This window comes from Cherax quadricarinatus, chromosome 84 (genome assembly GCF_038502225.1).
Source record: "Cherax quadricarinatus isolate ZL_2023a chromosome 84, ASM3850222v1, whole genome shotgun sequence".
In the NCBI taxonomy this organism is placed as follows: Eukaryota; Metazoa; Arthropoda; class Malacostraca; order Decapoda; family Parastacidae; genus Cherax; species Cherax quadricarinatus.
This window is the reverse complement of record NC_091375.1, coordinates 10,721,664-10,748,641: the sequence shown is the minus strand read 5'-3', so window position 1 is coordinate 10,748,641 and position 26,978 is coordinate 10,721,664. Positions and strand designations below refer to the sequence as shown.

The 26,978-nt window shown below is 42.9% G+C and overlaps 1 protein-coding gene across 2 annotated transcripts in view; it reads right to left on the bottom strand.

Moving 5' to 3' along the window:
• Positions 1-13,397, bottom strand: part of Axud1 (AXIN1 up-regulated 1) — a 92,353-nt gene extending 78,956 nt beyond the window's left edge. For both annotated transcript variants that reach the window (XM_053799560.2, XM_070103058.1), the window contains exon 1: positions 12,570-13,397. The gene's annotated coding sequence lies outside the window, so the exon portion shown is untranslated. The remainder of the gene's footprint in view (positions 1-12,569) is intronic.
• Positions 13,398-26,978: the final 13,581 nt, after the last annotated feature.

Sequence of the window (26,978 nt, the reverse complement as noted above, 5' to 3'; positions counted from 1 at the left end):
GGTATCTTTATGTGTGCAACACCTGGGTATCATTATTTGTGCAACACCTGGGTATCTTTATCTGTGCAACACCTGGGTATCTTTATCTGTGCAACACCTGGGTAACATTATTTGTGCAACACCTGGGTATCTTTATGTGTGCAACACCTGGGTATCATTATTTGTGCAACACCTGGGTATCTTTATCTGTGCAACACCTGGGTATCTTTATTTGTGCAACACCTGGGTATTTTTATCTGTGCAACACCTGGGTATCATTATTTGTGCAACACCTGGGTATCTTTATTTGTGCAACACCTGGGTATCTTTATCTGTGCAACACCTGGGTATCTTTATTTGTGCAACACCTGGGTATCGTTATCTGTGCAACACCTGCGTATCTTTATGTGTGCAACACCTGCGTATCGTTATCTGTGCAACACCTGGGTATCTTTATCTGTGCAACACCTGGGTATCATTATTTGTGCAACACCTGGGTATCGTTATCTGTGCAACACCTGGGTATCTTTATCTATGCAACACCTGGGTATCGTTATCTGTGCAACACCTGCGTATCGTTATCTGTGCAACACCTGCGTATCGTTATCTGTGCAACACTTGGGTATCTTTATAAATGCAACACTTGGGTATCTTTATCTGTGCAACACCTGGTATCTTTATCTATGCATTATCTACATCAGCAGCTGTTTACACTACCAAATGGTCACACTACACCACCAGCTGGTCACACTACATCACCAGCTGGCCACACTACGTCACAAGTTGGTCACACACCAACTGGTCACACACCACCAGCTGGTCACACTACACCACCAGCTGGTTGCACTTCACTACCAGCTTTACACACTACAGATGGTCACACTCCAGCTGGCCATGCTACTCCACCAGCTGGTCACACTCCAGTTGGTCACACTCCAGCAATCGATAATACTTTAATATCCAAAATAGGCTATACACCTCTCCAAGTGTATATACACTGAGATATTTACCCCCTTCAAGTGTATATACACTGAGATATTTACCCCCTTCAAGTGTATATATACTAAGATATTTACCCCTTCAAGTGTATATATACTAAGATATTTACCCCTTCAAGTGTATATACACTGAGATATTTACCCCCTTCAAGTGTATATACACTGAGATATTTACCCCTTCAAGTGTATATAAACTGAGATATTTACCCCCTTCAAGTGTATATACACTGAGATATTTACCCCCTTCAAGTGTATATAAACTGAGATATTTACCCCTTCAAGTGTATATACACTGAGATATTTACCCCTTCAAGTGTATATACACTGAGATATTTACCCCCTTCAAGTGTATATACACTGAGATATTTACCCCTTCAAGTGTATATACACTGAGATATTTACCCCTTCAAGTGTATATACACTGAGATATTTACCCCTTCAAGTGTATATACACTGAGATATTTACCCCTTCAAGTGTATATACACTGAGATATTTACCCCCTTCAAGTGTATATACACTGAGATATTTACCCCTTCAAGTGTATATAAACTGAGATATTTACCCCTTCAAGTGTATATACACTGAGATATTTACCCCTTCAAGTGTATATACACTGAGATATTTACCCCCTTCAAGTGTATATAAACTGAGATATTTACCCCTTCAAGTGTATATACACTGAGATATTTACCCCTTCAAGTGTATATAAACTGAGATATTTACCCCCTTCAAGTGTATATACACTGAGATATTTACCCCCTTCAAGTGTGAGTCAATATATACTGAGACCCCCTTAGTGTATTACTGAGATATTTACCCCTTCAAGTGTATATACACTGAGATATTTACCCCTTCAAGTGTATATAAACTGAGATATTTACCCCTTCACTGAGATATTTACCCCTTCAAGTGTATATAAACTGAGACCCCTTCAAGTGTATTACTGAGATATTTACCCCTTCAAGTGTATATACACTGAGACCCCTTCAAGTGTTTACACCCCCTTCAAGTGTATATAAACTGAGATATTTACCCCTTCAAGTGTATATACACTGAGATATTTACCCCTTCAAGTGTATATACACTAAGATACTTACCCCTTCAAGTGTATATACACTGAGATATTTACCCCCTTCAAGTGTATATACACTAAGATATTTACCCCTTCAAGTGTATATACACTGAGATATTTACCCCCTTCAAGTGTATATACACTGAGATATTTACCCCTTCAAGTGTATATACACTGAGATATTTACCCCCTTCAAGTGTATATACACTGAGATATTTACCCCTTCAAGTGTATATACCGTCACTACTCAGTTATACACACCTCTAATAGTATATATACTCTGTTCTCAGTATATACACATCAAGAGAGATATACATATTACAATGTTTCTCAGCCTTTAAGAGAATTTCAAGCTTTAGCTTTAAAACTTTCTAAATACATTATGAAGTACACAGCTAGGCTCTAATACAGCTTGATAAGAGGCAACCGTTAAAATTAATTATTGTGTTAGCCTACCAACATTTTATTTTTTTTTAGTTTTATCCTAGTTCCCCCTCTTCACTCCACACGGAAGGGGAAGCTATTATAAACTAGCAAAAAATAATCTTTGAATATTTTAAGGCATAAATAATTCTGAATAATCAGGAGAGGAAACTACAGAATACGTTTCGGTCTCTCCTGGATCATTATTAGGTCACGACCGAAATGTAGTCAGGTTTCCCACCACTGAACTTCAAGAGTGAATTTGGTAGTCATGGTAATATGTTGACGGAAACGGGTTACAGAGCAAGCATTTATCCTGACAATGTTTGGCTCTGTGTAGAGCTGAAAAAGCTCTACAGAGAACTTGCTGCTTCATAAAGATGTACACAGAGCTGGTGGCTTGATAAAGGTCTACACAGAACTTGCTGCTTCACAAAGCTCTACACAGAGCTGGTGGCTTGATAAAGGTCTACACAGAACTTGCTGCTTCACAAAGCTCTACACAGAGCTGGTGGTTAATAAAGCTCCACACAGAACTTGCTGCTTCACAAAGCTCTACACAGAGCTGGTGGTTAATAAAGCTCCACACAGAACTTGCTGCTTGACAAAGCTCTACACAGAGCTGGTGGTTAATAAAGCTCTACACAGAACTTGCTGCTTCACAAAGCTCTACAGAACTGGTGGCTTGATAAAGCTCTACACAAAACCTGCTGCTTCACAAAGCTCTACACAGAGCTGGTGGCTTGATAAAGCTCTACAAAACTCGAATTCGTGACACCCAATCCCATCATTTATATATTGTGACAAAATTATTTAAGTGCTGCCCTCATGGTGACGAAGAGGCTCTTGATCCGAGGAACTGATTATCTCACATTCCCCATGTGGAATGTGACTCATAAGGGTTTAGCGCGTCCCAGTAATAATAATAATAATAGGAAATTTTAGATTGAAAGTGTTATACTACTACTACTACTACTACTAATAATAATAATAATAATAATAATAAACAATAATAATAAATAATTTCATATACGAAATTATCTCATTTTATTATCATTATTAATTACCAAAGAGATATCTTATAGTAATCGGCTAATCATTTCTTCCTACAAAGTTTGAGTTTGTAACTTGAGAATGCCTCTTCCGATAAGCTTCAAACTTTCAAGGCTAGTTTATTGTAACTGAGGAAAGGTTTACGCAGTTCTTGGTGTTTGCAGGTGTCCTCAAGTCCATGTTATACAGACCATTCTCCAGGTTTCTGGGTAATAACATGGTGTTGGTAGTGTGCAAGATGTCTTCACTATGCCTCATTTGATCGACTTCAATATTTATTGGCTGATGCATCTTATGAAAACACAAGAGGGAAAGAACACTACAGTAGGCCTACTGGTCCATGCTAGGCAGGTCCAACTCTCGTAACTCAAGTCCTTGCCTCACTTGGGAGTTTATTCTACTCATCTCCAACTTTATTACCACAACACTGCTTCCTACAATGTATCCATTTTAAATCTAAATTTCTCCAGCTTGAATTCACTGCTGCGAGTCCTGTCTTGGTTAAATATTTTCAACACGCTATTTATATCCGCTTTATTTATTCCTGTTTTCCATTTGTACACTTCAATCATATCTCCCCTAATATTACATCTTCCCAGAGAGTGTCTCTCTTCACAGCAAAGATTCCTGACACCTGGAATCAGTTACATCTTTCTCTGTATATTTTCCAGCGCATTTATGTCCATTTTGTAATATGGAGAATATATTACGTGTTTAGGATGTATAGATGCAAATTTCCCGATACAGTAACATGGTTCAATAGACTTAGTAACGTTGGAGTCTGTGTGATAACTGGAGAATGTTTCTACCAGTTTGGGTCACACTTTTATTGCTGATGTGGTGTGTCTTGCTTCAAGATTCGCATTTTTTATGCTGCGTAGACACCAATGTGTTAATTATAATAAACAAATTGTGATATTGATTTCGACCAAATAACTGGACTATACTTCTTGTGGTCCACTTCATTTCTTTAACAATTGCACACTTTATAAAGAGGATGATACATTATAAGTTTAGTTGTTTTAAGTGCAAATTTATGAAAATACTAGAATAGTTAACGCTTCCATTTTTTAGCATATTTAAAAATTCTAAAGTGTTATATAAATTAATGGTTGACCTTGTCCTGTTTCCTGACGAACCTTGCCTAACCTAACCTGGTTGACCAGAGGCCTAACTTCTCCCTACGAGCCCCGTGAGGGCGGAGAATGGGGCTAGGCCTGGGGACAGTTGGTGCCAGAAGATGAGGAGGTACTTCCCATGGCAGACATAGGTCTGAGACATCCCTAGACAGGGAGCCAAGGCCGTCTCACCATCTGGAAAAGACCCGGGACCGGGAGAGTACCGGCCAGTCAACAAGAATGGTTATAATCCTACCCAAATTCATTTTAAAGAGGTGGACTTGGAAGATCTCGGTCAGATGACCAAAATCTCCAGCTGTGGGTCATCATATGACTAAGACCCGCGTCAGGAAACACTTGTTCTGGCAAACGTTACCTAACTTAACCTTATTTAATACATAAGACAAGAATGAAGGAACACTGCAGTAGGGGTACTGACTCATGCTAGGCAAGTCCATCACACACACCTACACCCATTCATATATCTTTCCAACCTATATTTAAAGCTACCCAAAGTTCCTGCATCAATGAGCCTACCTGGGAGTTTGTTCCCCTAATCTACAACTCTACTGCCAAGCCAGTACTTCCCTACATACTTTCTCCGCTTACGTTGTCGTTCGCCTGACCGTCTTAACGAGCGATAATATGAGAATGCTTCTTCCAATCAGTTTTAAGTTTTCTTAAACTTATAAGAAAGGTCAGGTTTTATTGAGTTTTGTAGTTGTCAATTTGTAAATTTTAAACAAGCAAACAGAGCAGTGGTTTGCGTGTAATAACGTACGAATGACTCCTCCGATTGGCTTGAAACTTTCAGCACAGGTATATCTTCCTTAGACGGAAGTTCGGTTTATCGTGAAAGTACCAATTTATCATAAAAATTACAACATATTTTTTCTGAGATAAATCGAGAACGCTTCGTCTGATCGGCTTCAAACCTCTATTGTTGGTGCATTTTTTCCCAATAGTAAGTAAGTAAGTAAGTAAATTTATTCAGGTATACACAATACAGTTACATAGAATTATCATACATAGCAGCATATGTGTAGAGAACCTAGGATAACCCAAAAAAGTCAGACAGAGTGACTTATTTCCATTGGGGTCCTTTTACCTTATTATTATAATATAAAGGTAATCATTCCCCTCCCTTTCTGTTGCTTCATTCATCAGACACTTTTTGGCAGTCTTCTTGAACTGGTTCATATTCAGTGTTAATAGGCAGTGTATATCTAAATATTAAACAAACTGAGATACTGATTTCTGTGTGATTACCGGAGGATAGTTCCACTGATCGGCATCAAACCTTCAACACTCGTATATCGTATGTTACAAAGAAAAAGAGTCGTGTTATTATAGTTAGTTGCTTAAAGTTGTTGACATATAGCTCCTGAGTCTTTTCAAGATGTTAAACTACAATTGGCGGATGTCTTCTGTGAGCTGAGCTAAAACTCCTGGTCCTCTTCAAAGTATTATTATTACTATTATTATTATTATTATCATTATAATAAAACTATATTTTTAAAGGAGTGAACTGGTAAGCCAGTGGAAGGCCTCGGTCAGCTGACCAAAAGTTCTAGCTGTGGATCATAATACACATCAGGAAACACTTCTCCTGTTTCCTAACAAACCTTACCTAACCAAACCTATTATTAATTATTATTATTATTATTATTATTATTATTATTATTATTATTATTATTATTATTATTATTATTATTATTATTATTATTATTATTATTATATTCACGGGAAAGTTCAAAACCCATACGGGTCATACAACCCCTTAGAAATGAGAGGGGTAACTTCAACAAAAGTTGTTCACTAGCATCAAACACCTTTACTAACGGGTTTGTGTAGGGAAAGCAATATTTGCGTCTTAATACAAAAACAATACACAAGTGGAATACACCAGCAACAAGGTGATAAACTAAGCACCTGTGTCAGGGTCTCATGATTCTTGCACACTTTCCAGACAGAGGATCAGGCTAGTCTTGTTTTTTTACATAAATTACTTCCACAGGCTGTTATGTTACGATCGACACCATGCCTAACCCTTCTAGGGTAGGGTAGGTGCCTGAGCTCGAGCCTTTAGCTCATAAGACTGTCATTCCCATTTGCCCCCTTGGGGCGGGGATGGCAGACCAGAGAGGCCTAGCTTGTGGCTAGGCCTGGGGACAGTTTGTCCCAAAGATGAGGAGGTACTTGTGCCTCCTCCCATGGGAGACTTAGGTCTCAGACACTCCCTAAAGAGGGAGCCAAGGCCGGGCCACCACTTGGAAAAGGCCCGGGCCGGGAGAATACCGGCTAATATTTAATAATAATAATAATAATGTTATGTTACCTCAGCCCATTCAATATCCAGTCCTATCGGAGGTATATTACCACCTCCTGAATGCCACCTACACCAGTCGGTTAATACCCAGGTACCTACTTACTGCTAGGTGAACAGGGACAGCAGGTGTACAGAAACACTCTCAATGTCTTGTGAATGTTTCAATATTTCTGATATTGTAAACACCACAAGAGTGTGCGAATGAAGACTTTGATCATTGCTACTAGGCTGAGGGACTGATTATCTCATCTACCACCGTCTTCTGTAAATAATTCTGCAAGGACGAGGGACTAATTACCTTTTCTACATTCTTCTCTTGTTGTTAGCTAAAAGGAGATAAGTACAACTGAGACATTTTATCGTGGCAACGTTTCGCTCTCCAGGAGCCGTTAGTCGCATTACAATTCTTCTGTTTCTGTACCGTGCTGATGAAGCCACTGGATGGCGAAACGTCTACAAATAAAGATACCCACATGTTTTAAAAGTGTCTAATTTATTATCTTAATAACACACCACACTGTTTGTTTAGTTTAATACGTTTATTATGCACCCCATACCCATCCTGTGGGCGGTAGTCAAAAGATTACAGAGGTACATAATTGGTCCAGGGACTGGACTCCAAAGTTTTGACAACTGAGCAAGTTACAGAGGTAATGAACTCACAATTTACAAAGGTAATGACACTCAGTTTTTTCAAGATGGTCTTCAAAGTTCGTTTAGCCTCTAAGTAGCACTATGTAACTTTAACCATTCTCAGACACCTCAAAAAAATAAAATCTATAATATTTCAATTATTATATCATAGCACAGTATATTATGCTGCTGTTTGTAGCCAGACTTGAGTCCTGGAGGTGGGTAATACAATTCCTGCACTCTGAAGGAGGGGTGAGGGATGTAGCAGCCAGGTAGGACGTCTGAACTCTGGTGTCTACACACTTTTGGTAAGACAGTGATTGAATGAATAACAGTGAATGTGATTCCTCTATTTTCGGTCACTCTACCCTTGTGGGAGACGGCCGTACCAGTCATTCCATGCTGCTAATAGACGGAGGATCTAGTCTAGATCACCCCTCGCGCTATATAATCCACACGGGTTTAGTGTTCAGGTAACTACAATAATAATACAGACGCCTAGTAGCAATAGACGAACAGAAACTCAGTCTTAACTAAAGTATAAAACTATTTCCTTTCTTCACGTGTTGTATCTAAATATTTGATGAGAGGCAGTGCTGTTGTCCTCGATAACGTCTTATACGTATGATTAAGTTGTCGTAAATACACGCTTCCCAAGTGATTTATTCCGACATTACTGGAAACCCAGTCTCACTCAGTATTCATTGATGCACCCACACACCGTGTCACTCTCCGATGTACACACACCCACACATCGTGTGTCACTCCGATGTACACACACCGTGTGTCACTCTCCGATGTACACACACCCACACACCGTGTCACTCTCCGATGTACACACACCCACACATCGTGTGTCACTCCGATGTACACACACCGTGTGTCACTCTCCGATGTACACACACCCACACACCGTGTCACTCTCCGATGTACACACACCCACACCGTGTGTCACTCCGATGTACACACACCCACACATCGTGTGTCACTCCGATGTACACACACACCGTGTGTCACTCTCCGATGTACACACACCGTGTGTGACTCCGATGTACACACACACACCGTGTGTTACTCCAATGTATACACACACACACACACACCGTGTATCATCACACACCGTGTCACTCTGATGTACACACACACACTATGCTAACACACATTCACGCACCAGCCTAACACATGTATAAGTTAACACACTCAGGCAACAGTCTATCACATGTATAAGTTAACACACACACTAACTCACCAGTCTAACACATGTATAAGTAAACACACACACTAACGCACCAGTCTAACACATGTATAAGTTAACACACTCACGCACCAGTCTAACACATGTATAAGCTAACACACACACACACACTAACGCACCAGCCTAACACATGTATAAGTTAACACACTCACTCAACAGTCTAACACATGTATAAGTTAACACATTCACGAACCAGTCTAACACATGTATAAGCTAACACATACACAAACTAACTCACCAGCCTAACACATGTATACGCTAACACTAACTCACCAGTCTAACACATGTATAAGCTAACACACTAACGCACCAGCCTAACACATGTATAAGTTAGCACACTAACGCACCAGCCTAACACATGTATAAGTTAGCACACTAACGCACCAGCCTAACACATGTATAAGTTAGCACACTAACGCACCAGCCTAACACATGTATAAGTTAGCACACTAACGCACCAGCCTAACACATGTATAAGTTAACACATTCACGCACCAGTCTAACACATGTACAAGTTAACACTCACGCACCAGTCTAACACATGTACGAGTTAACACACTAACGCACCAGTCTAACACATGTATAAGTTAACACACTAACGCACCAGTCTAACACATGTATAAGTTAACACATTCACGCACCAGTCTAACACATGTACAAGTTAACACACTCACGCACCAGTCTAACACATGTATAAGTTAACACATTCACGCACCAGTCTAACACATGTATAAGTTAACACACTCACGCACCAGTCTAACACAGGTATAAGTTAACACTCACGCACCAGTCTAACACAGGTATAAGTTAACACACTCACGCACCAGTCTAACACAGGTATAAGTTAACACTCACGCACCAGTCTAACACAGGTATAAGTTAACACACTCACGCACCAGTCTAACACAGGTATAAGTTAACACACGCACCAGTCTAACACAGGTATAAGTTAACACACTCACGCACCAGTCTAACACAGGTATAAGTTAACACTCACGCACCAGTCTAACACAGGTATAAGTTAACACTCACGCACCAGTCTAACACAGGTATAAGTTAACACACGCACCAGTCTAACACAGGTATAAGTTAACACACTCACGCACCAGTCTAACACAGGTATAAGTTAACACACTCACGCACCAGTCTAACACAGGTATAAGTTAACACACGCACCAGTCTAACACAGGTATAAGTTAACATACTCACGCACCAGTCTAACACAGGTATAAGTTAACACACGCACCAGTCTAACACAGGTAAAAGTTAACACACTCACGCACCAGTCTAACAGAGGTATAAGTTAACACACTCACGCACCAGTCTAACACAGGTATAAGTTAACACACGCACCAGTCTAACACAGGTATAAGTTAACACACTCACGCACCAGTCTAACACAGGTATAAGTTAACACACTCACGCACCAGTCTAACACAGGTATAAGTTAACACACGCACCAGTCTAACACAGGTATAAGTTAACACACTCACGCACCAGTCTAACACAGGTACAAGTTAACACATTCACGCACCAGTCTAACACATGTACAAGTTAACACACTCACGCACCAGTCTAACACAGGTATAAGTTAACACACTCACGCACCAGTCTAACACAGGTATAAGTTAACACACGCACCAGTCTAACACAGGTATAAGTTAACACACTCACGCACCAGTCTAACACAGGTATAAGTTAACACACTCACGCACCAGTCTAACACAGGTATAAGTTAACACACTCACGCACCAGTCTAACACAGGTATAAGTTAACACACGCACCAGTGCTAATGAAAATATCACAAACATGAATCAGATGTCACTAACATGCATCAATCATGTCAAACATTTACCAAAATGTCACAAACATCTACCAATCATGTCTAACAGCTACCACTCATGTCTTAAACAGTTACAAATATTGTTTTAAAGTTACTAATCGCCCCTCAAAACATGTATTAAACGTGACAAACATCCGCCAAATATGTTACGCTCATAGCTTAAACATGTCACAATGTTGCCTTACATATATCATAAACATCAATGAATTTATAAACACAACACAAACACCTGACAGTTGTCACTAACACATCACAAACATCAGACAGTTGTTAATACATCACAAACATCTGTCAATTGTCACTAACACATCATAAACATCTGCCAGTTGTCACTAACACATCACAAACATCTACCAGTTGTCACTAACACATCATAAACATCTGCCAGTTGTCACTAATACATCACAAACATCTGCCAGTTGTCATTAACACATCACAAACATCTGCCAGTTGTCACTAACACATCAAAAACATCTGCCAGTTGTCATTAACACATCACAAACATCTGCCAGTTGTCATTAACACATCACAAACATCTGCCAGTTGTCACTAACACATCAAAAACATCTGCCAGTTGTCATTAACACATCACAAACATCTGCCAGTTGTCGTTAATGCATCACAAACATCTGCCAGTTGTCATTAATACATCACAAACATCTGCCAGTTGTCACTAACACATCAAAAACATCTGCCAGTTGTCATTAACACATCACAAACATCTGCCAGTTGTCGTTAATGCATCACAAACATCTGTCACTAACACATCACATCTGCCAGTTGTCGTTACACATCACAAACATCTGCCAGTTGTCGTTACACATCACAAACATCTGCCAGTTGTCGTTACACATCACAAACATCTGCCAGTTGTCATTAACACATCACAAACATCTGCCAGTTGTCATTAACACATCACAAACATCTGCCAGTTGTCATTAACACATCACAAACATCTGCCAGTTGCCATTAACACATCACAAACACATCACAAACATCTGCCAGTTTGTCATTGCCAGTTGTCGTTACACATCACAAACATCTGCCAGTTGTCATTAACACATCACAAACATCTGCCAGTTGTCGTTACACATCACAAACATCTGCCAGTTGTCATTGCCAGTTGTCATTAACACATCACAAACATCTGCCAGTTGCCATTAACACATCACAAACATCTGTCAGTTATCGTTACACATCACAAACATCTGCCAGTTGTCATTAACACATCACAAACATCTGCCAGTTGTCATTAACACATCACAAACATCTGCCAGTTGTCATTAACACATCACAAACATCTGCCAGTTGTCGTTACACATCACAAACATCTGCCAGTTGTCATTAACACATCACAAACATCTGCCAGTTGTCATTAACACATCACAAACATCTGCCAGTTGTCGTTACACATCACAAACATCTGCCAGTTGTCATTAACACATCACAAACATCTGCCAGTTGTCGTTACACATCACACACATCTTCCAGTTGTCATTAACACATCACACACATCTTCCAGTTGTCATTAACACATCACAAACATCTGCCAGTTGTCATTAACACATCACAAACATCTGCCAGTTGTCGTTACACATCACAAACATCTGCCAGTTGTCATTAACACATCACAAACATCTGCCTGTTGTAAACACATCACAAGTATATCAGAAATATATTTCAGATATTTTACCTTCGCGAGAGATGAACACAAAAGCCAGCTCAAACAACTTGCACTTAAGAGAGAGGAAAAAAAAAATATCAATTTGAGCATACTCGATTATCTTTCACTTATTTTTCCGCCGACACACGCCAAGTTGCTTAAAAATATAGTATAAATGAGGTATAATTCGTGGGAACTTACCTTGATACAGTGTTGTGGAGGTGGAATGGAGTAAGAGCAGCAGGGGCATTAACATCTATCCATTAGCCTTCATAACACCTTACACAAGTCACTACTGAAGGAGGGAGAGCTCCTCCTCCTCCTGGTATGGGAAAGGCTTGAGGAGTGAGGCTTAGCTAAGCTGGATAAGCTTAGCTTAAGTCTGAGGGGACACGCGTACACTGGGTGGCTTAGTGTGTGACGAAGGAGGTTATAGTCACAACCGGTTCACGATGGCACCCGCGGCTTACTGAGGGAGAATTAGTCATAGGCTCTCTAGTGCGTAGTAGCACCACGTGAAAATAGATGCTAGGCTGCAGAAGCCGGTTGCAGGTTGTTGCAGGAGGTTATCAGTGGTCAACATGACCTGTGGTGGGGCTAGCATACGCTGCCTCAGGTCAGCCACAGAGTTCAGCCAAACCTCTCACAGACTAAGTCCAAGAGAAGAGAGCAAACTCGAGATTATTTTTTTCCGGGGAAAAAAGACTATGATTCAGAGATTTATGGTTGTTGGGGTTGTCGGGGAGGTGGTAGCCCCAGTCGGCGGCAGCCTCGGGGGGATAACTGGCATAGAGGGATATTTATTATATGTTGTTTGAGGCTGGTGTGAGTGTTGCAGGAGATGTGGAGTGAGGCAGTGTTCGCGGCGAGGGCGGCCACGGCAGTGTGCTGCCTCCCACCACCACACTACTAATACTTACACTCACTCCCGCCGCTCTCCCTGCACCACCACAGTATCCCCAGCAGGAAGCAACAGCCACAACCACCTCTCCGCCAGCAGCACCTAAAGCCTCACAAGCCTGTGGCTTCCTCGGTGCTCAGCGCCTCTCTCACTAGCGCTGCCAAACACCACTTGGCCAGGAGGAGCATTGCTCGGGCAAGCAACCTGGCCGACCTTCATTCCCACCCTTCTGCCACCCTGCCCGTAGACCCGACCTGTAATACCATGCCCCACAGGGGTACGTCCCTCTGCCCACCGGGCTATTGATCAAGCGTTTCCATGGTAACATTGATCTGCCCAGTGATTCCATCTTCTCAATCGGCGCATAAGAACTGTGCAACAAACCAACCAACTTATTGATCACCCAGGATTCAGACGCCAACATTAACCCCTTGTAGAGTTGCAACCCCTTTTCTCCCAACTGGCAGCTCAATTCACAGCTTATTAGCATGGCCAGGGGAGAAATGTTCAGTGCTAGGCTTGGCCCATTGCTTGGCCCCGGGGAGAACAATGGCTCCCCGCCAGCCATCACACTACTCTCTCCCAAACACACTCACAGGGGCGCCAGGTTTGTGTCTGTTGCCCGGGATCACCGCCTCCTGCCCGCCCCAGCCTCTCTTCTGGGGGTAGAGCAACAGTATTTAAGGACATAGTGCCCTAGCTTGCCTCTCTAAGAGGGAGGGAGAGATGTTGTCCAAGGCTACAGTGAAGGAGGGGCAGGAATATATAGCTTTTTGCTCTCTTTACGTATGTCTCTCTCTTTCTCTCTCTCTCTCTCTCTCTCTCTCTCTCTCTCTCTCTCTCTCTCTCTCTCTCTCTCTCTCTCTCTCTCTCTCTCTCTCTCTCTCTCTCTCTCTCTCTCTCTCTCTCTCTCTCTCTATCTCTCTCTCTCTCTCTCTCTCTCTCTCTCTCTCTCTCTCTCTCTCTTTCGCCCTCATGCTCCCACACCCAGTCTCGCTCACACCCACAGTCTCGCTCACACCCACAGTCTCGCTCTCACCCACAGTCTCGCTCACACCCACAGTCTCGCTCACACCCACAGTCTCGCTCACACCCACAGTCTCGCTCACACCCACAGTCTCGCTCACACCCACATTCTCGCTCACACCCACAGTCTCGCTCTCACCCACAGTCTCGCTCACACCCACAGTCTCTCACACCCACAGTTCTCGCTCCACCCACAGTCTCTCTCACCCACAGTCTCGCTCACACCCACAGTCTCGCTCACACCCACAGTCTCGCTCACACCCACAGTCTCGCTCACACCCACAGTCTCGCTCACACCCACAGTCTCGCTCACACCCACAGTCTCGCTCACACCCACAGTCTCGCTCACACCCACAGTCTCACACCCACAGTCTCGCTCACACCCACAGTCTCGCTCACACCCACAGTCTCTCACACCCACAGTCTCGCTCACACCCACAGTCTCGCTCGCACCCACAGTCTCGCTCACACCCACAGTCTCGCTCACACCCACAGTCTCGCTCACACCCACAGTTTCGCTCACACCCACAGTTTCGCTCACACCCACAGTCTCGCTCGCACCCACAGTTTCGCTCACACCCACAGTCTCGCTCACACCCACAGTCTCGCTCGCACCCACAGTTTCGCTCACACCCACACTCACTCTCAACCCATAAACTCACGCATTCACGCCCACTCTCGCTCCTCATCCCTACTCCACCCCACACACTCACACACACACACGCTCTCACACACTCACACACACACGCTCTCACACTCTCACCCCTCATCCCCACCTCTACACACGCTCTCAAACACTCACACCCCCCACACACACGCTCTCACACGCTCACCCCCACACAAACCCCCACACACGCTCTCACACTCATCCCCACACCCTCACCCTCACCCTCACAGCAAGCAGAATATTAACCAGCACGACTAGATCTGGTCGTCTCCCTCAGCAAATCAAACATTAAGGGCCAGTAGGCCCATTATTCTAAGTACCTTTTACGGAAATAGACCTGACAAGAATAGAGGAACGTAAACACAAGCGCAGTTAAGAGCATCATATAGAACCATGGGTATATAGAAAGATGATTGATAAACATAAATAAATGTCTTAAATCCCCAGCCTAAATGGGACTAGGTATGAAGCTGCCGTTTATCAGAGGGAAGCGTTTAAATGTGAACGATTCCTATATTTTTTTCCATGGACCACCTCGTTGCCAGACTTATCATCGATTTTTACCTCAACTGTGCCTTTTTTGTGGTTAAATAATCTTTGTTATAGGCTTACACGACTAATATAACTTAGTCGAAAGACGTAAATCTCTCAGTGTATATAGACTGAGAACTGTATATATTTCAGTGTATATAGACTGAGAACTGTATATATTTCAGTGTATATAGACTGAGAACTGTATATATTTCAGTGTATATTACCTGGAGTTTACCTGGAGAGAGTTCCGGGGGTCAACGCCCCCGCGGCCCGGTCTATGACCAGGCCTCCTGGTGGATCAGAGCCTGATCAACTAGGCTGTTGCTGCTGGCTGCACGCAAACCAACGTACGAGCCACAGCCCGGCTGATCAGGAACTGATATAGACTGAGAACTGTATATATTTCAGTGTAAATAGACTGAGAACTATATCTCTCAGTGTATATAGGCTGAGAGTTCACTTTAAGCCTTTATTTAGATATTAAAGTATTCTTGAGCGGCCTTAATGACCCTGGTGCAGTAGATAGGCTTTAAACCCACTTAACATTAATATTCAGAGAGTATGTAGAGATGTGAGGTTTTCTAAATGATACATAACGGTATGATAAAACTGGCAAGGAGAGCCCTTGGTCCAGGACCGACCGAAATATAGTGGTCCAGGACCGACCGAAGTATAGTGGTCCAGGACCGACCGAAATATAGTGGTCCAGTACTGAGGGAAATATAGTGGTCCAGGACCGAGGGAAATATAGTGGTCCAGGACTGAGGGAAATATAGTGGTCCAGGACCGACCGAAATATAGTGGTCCAGGACCGAGGGAAATATAGTGGTCCAGTACTGAGGGAAATATAGTGGTCCAGGACCGACCGAAATATAGTGGTCCAGGACCGAGGGAAATATAGTGGTCCAGTACTGAGGGAAATATAGTGGTCCAGGACCGAGGGAAATATAGTGGTCCAGGACTGAGGGAAATATAGTGATCCAGGACCGAGGGAAATATAGTGGTCCAGGACCGAGGGAAATATAGTGGTCCAGGACCGAGGGTAATATAGTGGTCCAGGACTGAGGGAAATATAGTGGTCCAGGACCGAGGGAAATATAGTGGTCCAGGACTGAGGGAAATACAGTGGTCCAGGACCGAAGGAAATATAGTGGTCCAGGACCGAGGGTAATATAGTGGTCCAGGACCGAGGGAAATATAGTGGTCCAGGACCGAGGGAAATATAGTGGTCCAGGACCGAGGGTAATATAGTGGTCCAGGACCGAGGGAAATATAGTGGTCCAGGACCGAGGGCAATATAGTGATCCAGGACCGAGGGTAATATAGTGGTCCAGGACCGAGGGAAATATAGTGGTCCAGGACCGAGGGAAATATAGTGGTCCAGGACCGAGGGGAATATAGTGGTCCATGACCGAGGGAAATATAGTGGTCCAGGACTGAGTGAAATATAGTGGTCCAGGACCGAGGGAAATATAGTGGTCCAGGACCGAGGGAAATATAGTGGTCCATGACCGAGGGAAATATAGTGGTCCAGGACTGAGTGAAATATAGTGGTCCAGGACCGAGGGAAATATAGTGGTCCATGACCGAGGGAAATATAGTGGTCCAGGACTGAGTGAAATATAGTGGTCCAGGACCGAGGGAAATATAGTGGTCCAGGACCGAGGGAAATATAGTGGTCCATGACCGAGGGAAATATAGTGGTCCAGGACCGAGGGAAATATAGTGGTCCAGGACGAGGGAAATATAGTGGTCCAGGACTGAGGGAAATATAGTGGTCCAGGACGAGGGAAATATAGTGGTCCAAGACCGAGGGAAATACAGTGGTCCAGGACCGAGGGAAATATAGTGGTCCAGGACCGAGGGAAATATAGTGGTCCAGGACCGAGGGAAATATAGTGGTCCAGGACCGAGGGAAATATAGTGGTCCTGAACCGAGGGAAATACAGTGGTCCAGGACCGAGGGAAACTCGGTACTTAGCCTGCTCTCCTGTTTAAGGGTTAGTTGTAAATTGTTCCAGTCAAGGTATTGTTAATTTTATTGAAAGAACAATAGATCATTCACTATGTATAATAACGTATGTAAGAAGAGAGGAAAGAGTAACGCGAGCGTAAAGCCTGGTACTCGGTGTTCCAGGAGTCCGTGAATCATAACTGAAGTACCCGGGTTCGATCCTGGGGCGGGTGGAGACGTTGGGCATGTTTCCTTACAACTGTTGCACCTGTTCAACTAGCGGTTAGTAGGTACCTGTGTGTTAGCCTCCTTACATCTGTTGCACCTGTTCATCTAGCGGTTAGTAGGTACCTGTGTGTTAGCCTCCTTACATCTGTTGCACCTGTTCATCTAGCGGTTAGTAGGTACCTGTGTGTTAGCCTCCTTACATCTGTTGCACCTGTTCACCTAGCGGTTAGTAGGTACCTGTGTGTTAGCCTCCTTACATCTGTTATCCCTGTTCACCTAGAAGTAAGTAGGTACTTCGGTGTTAGTCGCCTTACACCTGCTGTCCCTGTTCACCTAACAGTAAGTAGGTACCTGGATGTTAGCAGACTATTGCCGGTGACATCCTGGGGTAGAGGATCGAAAGACCGCAGTGTAGATAAGCCACATATCTTGGGTTATCTTGGGTTATCCCGAGTCACTAACAATCCTGGGTTAATAATCCCAATTAGTCTTATTTTATTGATGGGATACAACACCGTGAAGTTGAATAAGAAACATGTGTAACACCTGCGTATCTTTATTGTTAATAAAAATATCGAGGTGTCTTATTGGTCAAGTATAAATAACGTCTATTCCGTTAAAATCAAAATCAAACCTTTGCCAATTAAGACAAGGGTTGAGAACAAGGCAGTAAGAATGAAGGAGGAAGAAACACTCACAGAATATGATAGAGGTACGTGATAGAGGGGCACTCAGAAGATGACAGTGGTACGTGATAGAGGAGCACTCAGATGATGACAGTGGTACGTGATAGAGGAGCACTCAGAAGATGACAGTGGTACGTGAGGGAAGAACACTCACAGAGAATGATAGAGGTACGTGATAAATTAAACAAGAATCAAAGCTGTATTCCCTGATGTACCAAGTGAGGTACCTGGAAGGAACTTAACAATCCAAACTGAACAACAGACATACGACAGAGAAAATGATGAAGCTTGTAAGGGAATCCAATGGTGTAAAGTCAACAGGACCTCACAACATATCCTCGGGAGCGTTGAAAATCGCTAGATACGGGACAGCTGGGGTATAGTCAAGAGGAAATCAGCTGCAGGACAGTACCGGTGACACTGCTTCCAGTGTACTGGAAATGACGGTATAAACCTGGGAAATAGACACCGACAAATTGATTTAGAAAGACACTTAAGCAAATATTAGGACATAGTAGAAAATGCTTCGGTCCTGGGACATTGATCACTTCTAATATATAGAGGTTAGTATATAGGCTATATATATTGTCTTTTTAACCTCTTTGTTAGACGTGATCAAGATCCCAGGACCGAAACATTTTGTAATAAATATGTTGTACTGTTTGCTTACGAGTCTTTCTAAACCACTGGAAACAATAATCAGGTTAGTGATGAACATAAAGGGTAGAAACATCGTTACAGAAAACTATCACAAGTCTTGGTGAAACATTCTCACCCTCACTAGCGTGTCTAAAGTCAGTGACAGAACAATACAGGTCAAACAAAGGGTGGATAGACTGAACCTTCTTGGACTGTAGAGAGAACCTTCGATACAAGACCTGCTATAATTTACAACACCATAAACTCACCAGTGCTACACTCTTCTTCCTATTAATGGCTGTTTCTCGTACAAAAAGAACTGTTTTCTTTCATGTCTTGTTCTGTACTACTCACATTCAACACTAGAGACTTCTTAAATAAGGTTAAAGGCACTGGCCATAACAATGTGAAGGTGTTAAGCTTCTAAGTTAACTTCCTCGTCACGAAGGTGCATGTGGAAGACAGATAAGATTTTGTGTGGATTTTTAACCTGGAGGGTTAGCCACCCAGCATAACCCAAGAAAGTCAGTGCGTCATCGAGGACTGTCTGTCTTATTTCCACTGGGTTCCTTTAATTTTGTCCCCCAGGATGTGACCCACACCAGTCAACTAACAACCAGGTACCTACTTGCTTTCTAGGTGAACGGGGACAGCAGGTGCATGGAAACACGTCCAGTGTTTTCACCCTTGCAGGGAATCGAACCATGGACACTCAGTGTATAAGGCGAGAGCGTTACCTACCACTGAATTAACACGGCTGTGTGTCTACAGTTACTTTCTCATTTCAGGAAGCAAGTTCTGGTGAGCCCTTCTCTCTCCCTCATCACTCTTATGTCTGGGTCTATTATTCTAGTTTTTCTTCTGATGTGACAGTGAAGCAGTTCCGTGTTGATTTTACTTTCTGTGTCATTCTTAAGGTATTGTTCAGCCTAGTTCTTTACCCTCGTTCTTCACCCTCGTTCTTCACCCTCGTTCTTCACCTCGTTCTTCACCCTCGTTCTTCGCCTCGTTCTTCACCCTCGTTCTTCACCCTCGTTCTTCACCCTCTTTCTTCACCCTCGTTCTTCACCCTCGTTCTTCACCCTCGTTCTTCACCCTCGTTCTTCACCCTCGTTCTTCACCCTCTTTCTTCACCCTCGTTCTTCACCCTCGTTCTTCACCCTCGTTCTTCACCCTCGTTCTTCACCCTCGTTCTTCACCCTCGTTCTTCACCCTCGTTCTTCACCCTCGTTCTTCACCCTCGTTCTTCACCCTCGTTCTTCACCCTCGTTCTTCACCCTCGCTCTTCGCCCTCTCACACTCCTTGCTGGTTCTTCTGCTGACTTCTGTTTCTTCTGCCCTTTGCGTTTTATAGTTTTTTAATATGATAGTGGTATGCAGTACGGACAGGCTCATAAGACACATGTGCAACAATTAGGTATCTTTAATCCGAAACGTTTCGCCTACACAACAGACTTTTTCAGTCGAGTACGGAGGAAACAGCAGATACAGAATCAGTCCATCACCCTTGAAGACGTAGTTTAGAGGCAGTCAGTCCCTCAGCCTGGAGAAGAGTTTGAAACACTGTTCCAGACTATGGAGCAAAACACTTCTCCAGGCTGAGGGACTGACCACCTCAAACTACGTCTTCAAGAGTGACAGACTGATTACATCATCTTTACATCTCTACTGTTTCTGCTGCCTCTTCTGTCCTAGACAGAAAAAGACTTCTGTGCAGCAAAACCTTGCGGAATGAAGATACCTAACTCGTGCACATGTGCCTTACTTATCATAGTTTTTTCCATACTCATGCAATTTTGTTTTTCCTGTCTACATTTTTGGTTGAGCCAGAGGCTCTCTCTCTCTCTCTCTCTCTCTCTCTCTCTCTCTCTCTCTCTCTCTCTCTCTCTCTCTCTCTCTCTCTCTCTCTCTCTCTCTCTCTCTCTCTCTCTCTCTCTCTCTCTCTCTCTCTCTCTCTCTCTCTCTCTCTCTCTCTCTCTCTCTCTCTCTCTCTCTCTCTTTCTCTCTCTCTCTTTCTCTCTTTACACAGGGTTTGACAAGGTTAAGGATCCCTAGCTTTATTGACAGCTATTTACAGGTTAAGGATTCCTAACTTTATTGGCAAGCTAAGAGCTGTTACCTACATCAGCTCATTTGAAAGCATTTTTGTTATGAGACATACAAGTAGGGAACTCTCTCTCTCCCTCTCTCCCTCTCTCTCCCCCTCTCTCCCTCTCTCTCCCTCTCTCTCTCCCTCTCTCTCTCTCTCTCTCTCTCTCTCTCTCTCTCTCTCTCTCTTACCATTTTCTGTTTTCCTGGGTATGAAGCTGTGTCTCACGGCAGTATCCCGCTAGATACGTCATCTCATTCGTGACTTTCCAGTAGTTACTCTCGTACTGCACTACATTCACGAGTTCTCTCATCCACCCAGGGACGGGTATAATATGAAACTAATGAAGCTTAGGCTTCAGGGGCCCCTAATCCCGGAGGGCTCATAGAAACCACTTTATTCCACATTGCTTAAAATTTTTGGGTCTACTATTTGAGAAAGGGTTGCGAAAGGGCCCCCATAACAGTTCAAGCTTCGGTGCCCCAAAAATTGCCGGTCCGCCACTGCATTCACCCAAAAAATTTCCTCTTCTGAAATCTGGTTTCCCGAGCCCCTCATTCACTATTCTTCTCTCAAAGTTTACTTCCACAAAGTAATCGAAATTTAATACTGTGTGGTGACTAGCACCCAGAGGCCTCTCATGTTGTATTTCACCTTCATCAGAGGTGTGTGTGTGTGTGTGTGTGTGTATGCCCAGTGGCCTGGTGGCTAAAGCTCCCGCTTCACACACGGAGGGCCCGGGTTCGATTCCCGGCGGGTGGAAACATTTCGACACGTTTCCTTACACCTGTTGTCCTGTTCACCTAGCAGCAAATAGGTACCTGGGTGTTAGTCGACTGGTGTGGGTCGCATCCTGGGGGACAAGATTAAGGACCCCAATGGAAATAAGTTAGACAGTCCTCGATGACGCACTGACTTTCTTGGGTTATCCTGGGTGGCTAACCCTCCGGGGTTAAAAATCCGAACGAAATCTTATCTTATCTTATCTTAAATCAATAACTCAAATAATGAAACATGGTTGGGCGATCCCGTAGAGTTTCACACAATAATTCATGTTTGTAACTTATTACATCTCTCTGTATATAATAATAATAATAATAATAATAATAATAATAATAATAATAATAATAATAATAATAATAACAACAATAATAATAATAATAATAATAATAATATCTTTGTTTCTACAGGTACATGTACAAGGTATACAGATCATAGTTGACATCATAGACGTACTGCCATATAGAAAGCCGCTTGTTATGATGAACATTTTGGCCAAATTAGGTTAATTTTGTTCCAGGATGCGACCCACACCAGTCCACTAACACCCAGGTACCTATTTTACTGATGGGTGAACATAAACAGCAGGTGTCTTAAGGAAACACGTCCTAATATCTTCACCCGTACCGGAGATCGACCCACGGACTTCAGTGTCTAAGCTGAGTGCGCTATCCATTTTGAGCCACGGGACACGGGTTTACCTCGTGTTTACTTATAAAACAACACTGTTTATATATTATTGTATAACTCATAATACTGATCATATATTTAATAGAATCGTCATATACACCGCAGCATGTACAATATTACTGAAGGGTATATAAACAATGGCATCAATATCTCTCAGTGTATTTATACTAAGAGGTGCGTATCTCTCAATGTACACCGAGAACTTACTTTAATCTCTATTTTAGGAATTAAAACAAACTTACCTGGTGGTGGAGAGGTGATATGCGGCCTTAGAGACCCTCGTGTAGTAGATATAGTTTAAACCCCCATTAACCAGACAGCCTAAGCTGTATGGAGGGGACATGAGGAGATACTTGAACACACGGGGGAGGTTACTACTGACCTGGCTGCGGGGGCGTTGACCCCCCGAAACCCTCTCTAGGTATACTCCAGGTAAGGGACATGTGAAGATTCATCAACACAAAAGGGAGGTTATACTACAAAACATAAAGAACACGAGAAGTGGAGTGAATAAGCGTGTGTAGCAACACAACAAAGGTCAGAACGGAACACAAGCAGTGGTTCGTGTTGTGTAATTCTGGCGATTGTACCCACAATACAGATGTCGGTAAGTGCCAACTGGTGTTCAGTTCTGACAATTATACAGAAAGACGTATTGCTAAACCGGAGCCGAATCACGCCGGTCGCATCTCCTCTGGCATGAGACAGTGTATATACACTGAGAGGTGTATGTCTCTCAGTGTATATACACAGAGAGATATACCATATTTTCCGGCATATAAGGCGCACTAGCATAGGAGACATGAGACGTTGCTAAGCAGTTGTTACATAAAGTTAGTAAATAATTGTTAAAGTGTATTCTCAAGCCTATCTTTGACCCTGACTTTGAGCATATAAGGCGCAGGATAATTTTCCCAGACTTTTTGTGGGGAAAAAGCGCGCCTTATATGCCGGAAAATACGGTACATCTTTCAGTGTATATATATATATATATATATATATATATATATATATATATATATATATATATATATATATATATATATATATATATATATATATATATATATATATATATATATATATATATATATATATATTATATATATATCCTGTATTGACTACCACAGCTACTGATACCATTCTATTGAGAGTACGTCCATATCTTCAGGTTATTTAAGAGGGGTAGTATAGTGCCTGGCACTGTGATGGATGGTAAGAGGTACAGTGCCTGGCACTGTGATGGATGGTAAGAGGTACAGTGTCTGGCACTGTGAAGGATGGTAAGAGGTACAGTGCCTGGCACTGTGATGGATGGTAAGAGGTGCAGTGCCTGGCACTGTGAAGGATGGTAAGAGGTACAGTGCCTGGTACTGTGAAGGATGGTTAGAGGTACAGTGCCTGGCACTGTGAAGGATGGTATGAGGTACAGTGCCTGACACTGTGATGGATGGTAAAAGGTACAGTGCCTGGCACTGTGAAGGATGGTATGAGGTACAGTGCCTGGCACTGTGATGGATGGTAAAAGGTACAGTGCCTGGCACTGTGAAGGATGGTATGAGGTACAGTGCCTGGCACTGTGATGGATGGGAAAAGGTACAGTGCCTGGCACTGTGAAGGATGGTATGAGGTACAGTGCCTGGCACTGTTTAATAAGAGTAAGGAGTCACCAACTCCCTGGATCAAGAGCCCTGGACCAGCATCAAGGTGTAACTACGTCACATGAGAGGCGTAACTTAAATAAAAAATATTTACCATAAAGGGGAGAGGACCACTACCGCTTGCTCTTGATCCAAGGAACCGAAGCTACCCTCCACTTCCTCAAATCAAACCTCATCACTCATCCCATGTCCCCAGGTGCTCCATGACCCTTATGGGTTTACCGTTTCTAAATTATTATAATTCATAACGAAGAGAGAGAAATTCGACAAAAAATTGGGGTTAAAATGTAGTAAAAGAAAACGGGAATATTTTTTTAAATATTGCAAAAATAAAGGATAATTTATTATTATTTTCACTAGTAGTGGGGAGCTAAACCCTTAGGGGTTATACCGAAAATAAATGAGGAGATAATTACTGTTGATTCAGGAAAGAGGATTATGTCTCCGTTTTCTCGAATCAAGAGCCTTTTAGCAACATCAAGGCTGGTGATGTTAAAGAAAATGAGAGAGTGAGGGGAGACTCAAGAAAGTTCTTCACAACTGTACTGATGAGCATCATCGATTTCGCGGAGACGGTGATTAATTGCAAAAAAACTTGGCTGTTGGTGAATGAAGCCTCGCTGTAACACGGGCGAAACATAACCAAACATTCTGTAAAGCTGGCGGAAATGTATTCACAAGAGATGTCGGCCCGAAAATACAATACTTAACTGTCAACCATCTATAATTAACATATTTTACTGTGAAACATTGAGGATAAACTTATATACACACACACACATACACAACCACAACTAGGTGAGTACACACACGTACACAACCACAACTAGGTGAGTACACACACGTACACAACCACAACTAGGTGAGTACACACACGTACACAACCACAACTAGGTGAGTACACACACATACACAACCACAACTAGGTGAGTACACACACGTACACAACCACAATTAGGTGAGTACACACACATACACAACCACAACTAGGTGAGTACACACACATACACAACCACAACTAGGTGAGTACACACACGTACACAACCACAATTAGGTGAGTACACACACATACACAACCACAACTAGGTGAGTACACACACACATACACAACCACAACTAGGTGAGTACACACACATACACAACCACAACTAGGTGAGTACACACACATACACAACCACAATTAGGTGAGTACACACACATACACAACCACAACTAGGTGAGTACACACACATACACAACCACAACTAGGTGAGTACACACACATACACAACCACAACTAGGTGAGTACACACACATACACAACCACAACTAGGTGAGTACACACACATACACAACCACAACTAGGTGAGTACACACACATTCACAACCACAACTAGGTGAGTACACACACGTACACAACCACAACTAGGTGAGTACACACACATACACAACCACAACTAGGTGAGTACACACACATACACAACCACAACTAGATGAGTACACACACATACACAACCACAACTAGGTGAGTACACACACATACACAACCACAACTAGGTGAGTACACACACATACACAACCACAACTAGGTGAGTACACACACGTACACAACCACAACTAGGTGAGTACACACACGTACACAACCACAACTAGGTGAGTACACACATACACAACCACAACTAGGTGAGTACACACACATACACAACCACAACTAGATGAGTACACACACACATACACAACCACAACTAGGTGAGTACACACACACGTATAAAATGCTGAGAGGAATTGACAAAGTGGATAGGGACAGGATGTTTCAGAGATGGGACACAGCAACAAGGGAATACAACTGGAAGTTGAAAACTCCGATGAGTTTCAGGGATGTTAGGAAGTATTTCTTCCGCCACAGAGTTGTCAGGAAGTGGAACAGTCTGGAGAGTGAGGTGGTGAAGGCAGGATCTATACATAGCTTTAAGAAGAGGTAGGATAAGGCTCTTGGTGCAGGGAGACAGTGGACCTAATAGCGATCAGGGAAGAAGCGGGGCCAGGAGCTAAGAATCGACTCCTGCAACCACAAATAGGTGACTACTCACACACTGAGTGCGACTATAAGCTTAATACGTCATTGAGGACTTCATTCTTGTCCCCCAGGATTCAACCCACACTAGTCGACTAACACCCAGGTACCTATTTATCTGCTAGATAAACAAGGACAGGAAATGTAAGGAAACACGTCCAACGTTTCCACCCGTACCGAGGATTGAACCACGGACACTCAGTGTGAGGCGAGAGCGTTATACAATACCGATAAGTAAGACACATGTGTAGCAGTTAGGTATCTTTATTCCGAAACCTTTCGCCTACACAGTAGTCCTCTTCAGTCAAGTACAGAGTAGGCAGCAGAAGCAGCAGAGATGCGGAGACGATGTAATCAGTCCATCACCCTTGAAGACATAGTTTTGAGGTGGTCAGTCCCTCAGCCTGGAGAAAAGTTTTACTCCATAGTCTGGAACAATGTTCCAGAACATTGTCTCCAATCTGGCCACCTCAAAACCACATCGTCAAGGGTGATGGACTGATTACATCGTGTTCACATCTCTGCTGCCTACTCTGTACTACTTGACTGAAAAAAGCCTACTGTGTAGGCCAAACGTTTCGGAATAAAGATATCTAGCTCTGGCACATGTGTCTTACTTATCAACTAACGAAGGCATCAAAAAGATAACGAGAAAAAAAAGAAATATTCCGTGGGTTATAAATTTAAGAATGCTTAATTTTT